At 33.1% G+C, this 6,227-nt stretch overlaps 1 protein-coding gene across 1 annotated transcript in view; it reads left to right on the top strand.

Annotated features, from left to right (window-relative positions):
* Nucleotides 1-5,435: 5,435 nt before the first annotated feature.
* LOC114327276 (uncharacterized) overlaps nt 5,436-6,227 on the top strand; it is a 758,694-nt gene continuing 757,902 nt past the window's right edge. Inside the window, exon 1 of the mRNA XM_050643570.1 lies at nt 5,436-5,628. The gene's annotated coding sequence lies outside the window, so the exon portion shown is untranslated. The remainder of the gene's footprint in view (nt 5,629-6,227) is intronic.

The following is a 6,227-nucleotide window of genomic DNA, read 5'->3' as shown; positions in this document are numbered from 1 at the left end:
AAACTGCAGCAAAAGATAGGCAATAGACACCATCTCATGAAACGGACTATACGAAGCAATGTGATCACTAGGAATAACAGAGAAACTGATACGAATTGGGTGGGCAGCATTTGGAAAACTGAGAGAAACTTTTAAAAGTGAGTTACCCACATGTCTAAAGAGAAAGGTATTCGATCAGTGCGTCCTCCCAGTCTTGACGTACGGATCAGAAACACTTACCTTAACTAAAGCCTCGGCTACCAAACTAAGAGTCACGCAGAGAAGAATGGAGCGGTCAATGTTAGGAATAACTCTGCGAGACAAAATCAGAAACGAAGAAATCAGGAGAAGAACAAAGGTGACTGACGTCATCGAGAGGATAGCCAGGTTGAAGTGGAGATGGGCAGGACACGTAGCCAGAATGACAGATGGGCGATGGACGAAGAGGTTATTGGAATGGAGGCCAAGAGAAGACAAGAGAAGCGTCGGTCGACCGCCTACAAGATGGACTGACGACTTAAGAAAGGTAAATAAAAACTGGATGAGGGCGGCGCAGGATAGATGGGGTTGGAAACGAGGGGAGGAGGCCTATGTTCAGCAGTGGACTTTTGAGGCTGGATGATGATGATGATGATACGAATAGTTAATATACAGTTAAATAATACAATCATTAAAGTCATGATCGATGGAATTTTTTCAAATTTTAACGTCAATACAGTATTAAAACAGGGAGAACTCTTGTAAACAGAGTTACTCAACCAAGTAGAGAGAGGAAAATGCAGAAGAAAATAAAAGGATCACTCAAAGTACGAATGACAGAGAATATAAATTTGAGAAGGTAATACAACTTGAATACCTTGGAGTAAAACAGTTATAAATGGAGGGGACGAAGAAAGAGAAATAGATAAACGGCTGTTAAAAGGTAGCAAAGTAGTATGATCATTAAATGCACTATTACACATCCTTATTGAGTGTCCTCAGTATGTGACTCAAAGAAATCGACATAAACTTAAGCCAAATATTAAAGATATTTTAAACTCGTCCGATCAACTTCATAACCTAATTAGTTTCTTGAAAGACATTCGATTATTTAACACAATATGATCTTTTGTCTTTATAATCTCTACCTATTATTCAAAATTTAGTGATTAATAATTAATCACTATAATCCATAATTAATAATTATTGTAATAATTAGTTGTAAGTCTCTATAGTATCTAATAATTTTACTCCCAATATTTCTGTCATAATTTTTACCTAAAGTTATTTAAGATTTAGAAATTAACTGTTATAATAATTAATTTTAAGTCCTCATTGTAATTAACTATTGTATAACCAATACTGTTTGTGTCAATGGCCATTGCAACCGAGACACATAAATTTAAATAAAAAAAAAGCAAAAAACGTATGCAGAGTAACCAATATTCGAAATTATGAAACAATAATGAGACCAATGGTGTTGCATACATGTGAAACTTAAACCATGAATCTGAAAGATGAAAAAAAGCTAGAAATTTAGGAAAGGAAAATTTGGAGAAAAGCTTTTCGTGGTATAAAGGAAGCTAGGAGGTAGAAGAACAAACCAGAAGCTGATGGATATATAAAAAAGACCCAAATTAACAGAGTAAATTATGGTAGCGCAGAGAGCTAGATGGTTGGGATATGTTTTACGAATGCCATAGGAAAGAAATCCCCTAACAGTTTTGCAAGCAGGAGAACAAGGAAAAAAAAGAAGAGGTAGACCAAGAAGGAAGTGATCTGATATCGTCCGGACTGAAATAGAAGAAATGGGAATAAGGAACTGGAGAAAACAAGTTAAGGACTGAAGGGGAAGAATCTAGTTAAGACTATCGAAACCAGGGGCGTCTAAGGTCTATAATGAAAACTTTAGAAAGCAATATAAAATATTATATGCCGAGGATTTAGCAGAAACTGTGCCCATTTAGATAAAATGAAGATCTTTTATTATTAAATAGACGCTACTTAGATTTAGTCCAGAAATCCACTGCGCATCCGCTAGGAAAAATATTCTAATTCGGATTTTTTGCACAATCTTACTCAAAAAGGTCTCCTTTTAACAAATTTGCATGTTGTCAGGACCAAAAGGTGGTCAAAAATTTTTTATACGTTTTTTTTTTGTTTTTATCCTAAAATTATTTTTTTTACATGGAAAAAAGTTTTTTTAGGTTTTTTGGATCATTCCAAACAGAAAAGTTCTTTAGTGACTTTTCTCTAAAAATGATAGTTTTTGACATATAAGCGATTTAAAATTGAAAAATTGCGAAATCGGCCATTTTTAACCCTCAAAAACTATGTGAAAAACTGAAAATTTTAATGTTGCCAAGGTAAGTAGATATTCTTTAAAAATCGATTAATGAAATCCCGAAGAGTTTTTGCAATACAATATTCAAAACTCCTTTGTTTTTTAATTGCTAATCAAGTGTGCGCGACACTATTTTCCACCGACAGTATGGTGCAAATGAAAGGAATAAATTCGTTATTTCGTAAACCGGCGACTTTAAGAAAAAATCCCGAAACAGGTCGATTTTTATTTTTAAGTTATGATATTGTGGCATATATGGTATACTAGTGACGTCATCCATGTGGACGTGATGACGTAATCGATGATTTTTTTAAATGAGAATAGGGGTCATGTGCTAGTTCATTTGAAAGGTTCTTTAATTTTCTATTCATTAATATAAACATTTACATAATTGTTTATACAGAGTGTCCAAAAAATTTTATTAAATTAAATTATTTGAAAAAAAAGAAGTAGAAGGAAACCCTGTATAAATAATTATGTAAATGTTTACATCACTGAATAGAGAATTGAAGAACCTTTCAAATGAGCTACCACACGACCCCTATTCTCATTTATAAAAATCATCGATTACGTCATCACGCCCAGAAGGATGACGTCACTAGTATACCATATATGCCACAATATCATAACTTAAAAATAAAAATCGACCTGTTTCGGGATTTTTCCTTAAAGTCGCCAGTTTACGAAATAACGAATTTATTCCTTTCATTTGCACCATACTGTCGGTGGAAAATAGTGTCGCGCACGCTTGATTAACAATTAAAAAACAAAGGAGTTTTGAATATTGTATTGCAAAAAACTCTTCGGGATTTCATCAATCGATGTTTAAAGAATATCTACCTACCTTGGCAACATTCAAATTTTCAGTTTTTCACATAGTTTTTGAGGGTTAAAAATGGCCGATTTCGCAATTTTTCAATTTTTAATCGCTTATATGTCAAAAACTATCATTTTTAGAGAAAAGTCACTAAAGACCTTTTCTGTTTGGAATGATCCAAAAAACCTAAAAAAAAACTTTTTTCCATGCAAAAATAATAATTTTAGGAAAAAACAAAAAAAAAACGTTTAAAAAATTTTTGACCACCTTTTGGTCCTGGCAACATGCAAATTTGTTAAAAGGAGTCCTTTTTGAGTAAGATTGTGCAAAAAATCCGAATTAGAATATTTTTCCTAGTGGATGCGCAGTGGCTTGCTGGACTAATTTTACTGAGTAGAATATTTGAATTGATCACTTTTTAAGATTATATTTTACAATATTTTATTGAGTATAATACCTGTCAAAATATATTATGTTATTACTTACTTAATTTAATTATTGTTCTTTTTATTTTTCCTGTATATCGACATGCAAATAGTGCTAAATGTATTGTTTCATGGTGAAATCTTTTATGGCGTGACCAAATTGTTGAATACCTAATTGAAGTATCGGAGAATCGGAGAACCGAAATTCTAATTGCATCTCCCGCAAAAAGGGGCATTAAAATTTCTCGATAATGACATCTTGCAAAAACTCGCTCTTGTCATAAATAAGCGAATAAAACATAATTCATAAAAAAGATACCGAGCGACGGGCTGGCATGGGGAAGAGGGGGAACAGAACGTGATTTTCCACAATGTTTTGAAGAAATAAAAATGGAGAAACAGGAGTATCAGCAGAGATATTTAAGGTAGGAGGATATAAAATGCAGCAAAAGACAGGCAATAGACACCATCTCATGAAACGGACTATACGAAGTAATGTGAACACTAGGAATAACAGAGAAACTGATACGATTAGTTAAAATACAGTTAAATAATACAATCAATAAAGTCATGATCGAGGGAAGTTTTTCAAATTTTAACGTCAATACAGTATTAAAACAGGGAGAACACTTGTAAACAGAGTTACTCAACCAAGTAGAGAGAGGAAAATGCAGAAGAAAATAAAAGGATCACTCAAAGTACGAATGACAGAGAGTATAAATTTGAGAAGATAACACAAATTGAATACCTTGTAGTAAAACAGTTATAAATAGAGGGGACGAAAGAGAAATAGATAAAGGGCTGCTGGAAGGTAGCAAAGTAGTAGGATCATTAAATGCACTACTAAAGGCACAAAACGTATAAAAAGTAGCCAATATTCGAAGTTATGAAACAATAATGAGACCAATGGTGTTGCATGCATGTGGAACTTAACGATGAATTTGACAGATAAAAAAGCTAGAGATTTAGGAAAGGAAAATTTTGAGAAAAAGTTTTCGTGATATAAAGGAGGCTAGGAGGCAGAAGAAAAAACCAGAAGCTAATGGATATATACAAGAGACCCAAATTAACAGAGCAAATCATGGCAGCGCAGAGAGTTCGATGGTTGGGATATGTTTTACGAATGCCATAAGAAAGAAACGCCCTAACAGTTTTTCAAGCAAGAGAACAAGGAAAGAAAAGAAGAGGTAGACCAAGAAGGAAGTGGTCTGATATAGTTCGGACTGAAATAGAAGAAATGGGAATAAGGGACTGGAGAAAACAAGTTAAGGACTGAAGGGGAAGAATCTAGTTAAGACTATCGAAACCAGGGGCGTCTAAGGTCTATAATGAAAGCTTTAGAAAGCAATACCAAATATTATATGCCGAGGATTTAGCAGAAACTGTGCCCATTTAGATAAAATGAATATCTTTTATTAAATAGACGCTACTTAGATTTTACTGAGTAGAATATTTGAATTGAGCACTTTTTAAGATTATATTTTACCATATTGTATTGAGTATCATACCTGTCAAAATATATTATGTTATTACTTAATTTAATTATTGTTCTTTTTATTTTTCCTGTATACCGACATGCAAATAGTGCTAAATGTATTGTTTCATGGTGAAATCTTTATGGCGTGACCAAATTGTTGAATACCTAATTGAAGTATCGGAGAATCGGAGAACCGAAATTCTAATTGCATCTCCCGCAAAAAGGGGCATTAAAATTTCTCGATAATGACATCTTGCAAAAACTCGCTCTTGTCATAAATAAGCGAATAAAACATAATTCATAAAAAAGATACCGAGCGACGGGCTGGCATGGGGTAGAGGGGGAACAGAACGTGATTTTGCGGTAGTGAGAGTTGATATTATAGGAAAGTGGTTTTACGTCTACTTCTTCTCTTTTAGATTTAGAGAACTCGCGGACGAGATACGAAAGATACGAGGTCGACGCTGTTCGAAAGTCATACTCGACTTCTTTAGATGTCAGCTAGATGAAAAAAAGTGAACGACTTGTTGGAAAAGTGCAAGTGATCGCTTAGTGAATGTGAAACTATGTGCGGAATTGTTAATCGTCATATCAACACGAAGAAAATGTAGGCATAAGTATTACATTATATAATTGTTATTAGAACAAGTAAATAGTTATTATGTATCCTGATGAATTTTAAATAATCCAAGTGTTCTTGTTTTGTATAAAAAAAATATTAAAACGTGAATATCCCATAAGAAATATTAAGAAAAACTTCAGAAATTTAACGTGTAAGTAAGGAAAACTTATTTGATAAAGGCTCCAGTAAAAATTATCACTTCGTCCCTGTCAATTCCAACTATCGAATGTGAAAATTGGTACTTTTCAGGAGAGCAAAATAACTCTTTTTAGAGACTCATAAATCAGCGCATTGACAAATTGGAAAAATTTTATATTTTTTCTATGTAATGTTTAATCCTTGTTAGACTGATAACAAACTTGAAGTGCTTGTCATTTTTTCTTTCGAAAAAATCGCATTCGTTTCTTTGCTTTTTGTATTATTCAAATATTTGTTTAGGTCCGATGTTTCAAAGTAGCAAATGTATAATAGCCAATAACTGTATAATCAAATAATGAAAATCCGTTAAAATGAAATCATAAACTGCCTCACAAGAATTTCTTGGAAGCGATACTTAAACAAAATTCGCTCAAATTGTAAACAAA

Source organism: Diabrotica virgifera, chromosome 2 (assembly GCF_917563875.1).
Source record: "Diabrotica virgifera virgifera chromosome 2, PGI_DIABVI_V3a".
NCBI classification, from domain to species: domain Eukaryota; kingdom Metazoa; phylum Arthropoda; class Insecta; order Coleoptera; family Chrysomelidae; genus Diabrotica; species Diabrotica virgifera.
This window is presented reverse-complemented; position numbering and strand designations above follow the sequence as displayed.